Here is a 3,236-nt window from a genome sequence, read left to right on the forward strand (position 1 = left end):
CACCCTGCTTATTTAACTTATATGCACAGTACATCATGAGAAATGCCGGGCTGGATGAAACACAAGCTGGAATCAAGACTGCCAGGAGAAACATCAATAACCTCAGATATGCAGATGACACCACCTTTATGGCAGAAAGTGAAGAAAAACTAAAGAGCCTCTTGATGAAAGTGAAAGAGGAGAGTGAAAAAGTTGGCTTAAAGCTCAACATTCAGAAAACTAAGATCATGGCATCTTGTCCCATCACTTCGTGGCAAATAGATGGGGAAACAGTGGTTGACTTTATTTTGGCGGGCTCCAAAGTCACTGCAGAAGGTGATGGCAGCCATGAAATGAAAAGATACTTACTCCTTGAAAGAAAAGTTATGACCAACCTAGACAGCATATTAAAAAACAGAGACATTACTTTGCCAACAAAGGTCTATTTAGTCAAAGCTATGGTTTTCACAGTAGTCAGGTATGGATGTGAAAGTTGGACTATAAAGAAAGCTGAGCGGTGAAGAAGTGATGTTTTTGAGCTGTGGTGTTGGAGAAGACTCTTGAGAGTGCCTTGGACTGCAAGGAGATCCAACCAGGCCATCCTAAAGGAAATCAGTCCTTAATATTCATTGGAAGGACTGATGCTGAAGGTGAAACTCCAATTCTTTGGCCACCTGATGGGAAGAATTGACTCATTTGAAAAGACCCTGATGCTGGGAAAGATTGAAGGCAGGAGGAGAAGGGGATGACAGAGGATGAGACAGTTGGATGGCATCACCAACTCAATGGACATGAGTTTGGATAAACTCTGGGAGTTGGTGAGGGCAGGGAGGCCTGGCGTTCTGTGGTCCATGGGGTTGCAAAGAGTTGGACATGACTAAGCAACTGAACTGAACTGAACTGAGATAATCCAGGATTATCTCATTTCAAGATCCTTGATCACATTTGCAAAGACCCCCACTCCCAAGAAGGTCATGTGCACAGATCACAGGTGAGTCTCCTGAAGGGGCAAGTTTGGGTCTGTCACAGTGTGTGCGTGTGTGCTGACACAATCACACCGAGATACAGAGGGACATTGGAAGTATCTGATCAGGGCAGAGCTTGCACACTTATATGATTTTGGATAAACTCTGGGAGTGTGTGAAGGACAGGGAGGCCTGATGGGCTGCAGTCCATGGGGTCGCAAAGAGTCGGACGCGACTCAGCGACGGAACGACAACACGAGAGACAAGCTAAACACATGGTCACACGTCTACAAACTCTTTTTTGAGCAGAGTAAAACAGTACTTTCATGTTTAAAAACCACTTCCTCGCTTATTACCTGGTTTCTCCATCAACTGTGAAATAAATCTCCAAACACTGAGTACCATTTACTAAGATCCTTCTTATTTGTCCTGAGCCGTGAATTTGAAAATAACCTGTCACATAATCATAAGCTGACTTTCTTGTTCACTTTGTAATAACATAAAAATCCTTACTAGTCAATCATAAAAAGATTAAAGAAGGCTTAATCTTAAAAAAGAAAAAAAAAAGGACCAAATTTAAGAAATTTATCATAAAGACATTGCAGGTATCAAAGAAAACGATAAACAGTCTAGTGGGACTTTTACATTAAGGGACAGCTCTTCTGCATTGCATGCACATGCCAGTAAGAAGCACACACATTTCACAGGACCCCGAGCGGGCGCGGGGGTCCAGGATCCACACTCACAGCGTCGTGATGTCCACTGCCCGGCCACCCCACCTTCCGCCTCGCGCAGGCCAGTGCCGCGGCCCCACTGCCCCACAGGTACAGTAAGGAGCGCGGTCAGGAGCGGGCTGGGCAGGGACCCCGGCGCTGGGGCCCAAATACCTGGGTTGGAGGGGCGGGCAGAGCAGGAGGGGCGGATGGATTGAGCCATGCCGGAGGGCGGGGCGACAGTTAGACCTGTACAGGGAGCAACAGCATCTTCCTACCCCCGAAGCCCACCTAGGTAGCAGAGCTGGAAACCCCCACGCTCTATGGGTTGGAAGCTGATTGTATGGAGGACTCTATCAGGTCAGAAAGGAGGCGAGGGATAAAACTGATCAAACACGCTCTTCCTCTTCTGTGGGTTCAGAGGGACGGGAAAGAGGTTGTGTCTCTGTGCAGCGGGTGGAGGCTCTGATGGGCAGGTAACCAGCTCGATGGGGCAGAAGGTCAGAGCTAGTGATGCAGTGGGGCGTGGGCTGGGCTCCCGGGGTGACAGAGGAGCTGGGCCCGAGGGAGGGGTGAGGTCCAGGGGCGGCTGGAGGAGGAACAACCAGGCGGAGTCACTGGTGGGAAAGGGCTCCCGCTCCCAGGAGGTACACTCAGGACCGGGCAGAGGGTGTGGGCCGGGGAGCGCCCAAGGTGAGGCAGGCGGGCTGGAAGGATTGAGCAGGGCTGGACTGGAAAGAACCTGGAGGCCGTTCTGAGGAATTGGGGTTTTATCTGTCAGTCATGGCGCTGTGGTGTCGGAAAAGACTCTTGAGAGTCCTTGAACTGCAAGGCAATCCACCCAGATAATCCTGAAGGAAATAAATCCTGAATATTCATTGGAAGGACTGAGGCTGAAGCTGAAGCTCTAATACTTTAGTCACCTGATGTGAAGAGCTGACTCATTGGAAAAGACCCTGATGCTGGGAAAGATTGCAGGCAGGAGGAGAAGGGGATGACAGAGGATGAGATGGTTGGATTCATCATTGACTCAGTGGACATGAGTTTGAGCAAGCTCTGGGAGATGGTGATGGACAGGGAAGGGGTCGACTGGAAACAACAGGGTTCAAACTGGATGAGTAACATGATTCCTTCATTGATCCGTTTCCTCGCCTCCCTCCCTCCCGTTTCCTTTCTGACTCCAGCACCAGCCCTTAGGATGGACTGGGTACAGGGGGAGAGGCCCCAGGGGCCCTTAGGACTCGGCTCTGGGACCAGGGCACAGCCAGGCGGGCCTGAGCCTGGGCAGTGCAGCAGTGACGGGATGCTGCCCAGAGCTGATGAGGGTGGGCATCACAGGATGTGAGAACCAGGTGGACTGGGGGCAAGGGTCCAGGAAAGGAGTGGAGATGCAGGTGCCAGTTACTAATCTAACTCAGGTATCTGTACTCATTGTGATGTGATTAAGTGAAAGAGAGCCTCCCGGGGAAGGGGGCTTCAGGGGTGTAACATAGCATTGCTGTGCTCAGTGGTCAGTTGTGCCGGACTCCTTGAGACCCTGTGGACTGTCGCCCACCATGGACTGAAAATCCACCCGTAG

The sequence above is a fragment of the Bos javanicus genome, chromosome 23 (genome assembly GCF_032452875.1).
Source record: "Bos javanicus breed banteng chromosome 23, ARS-OSU_banteng_1.0, whole genome shotgun sequence".
Taxonomy (NCBI): domain Eukaryota; kingdom Metazoa; phylum Chordata; class Mammalia; order Artiodactyla; family Bovidae; genus Bos; species Bos javanicus.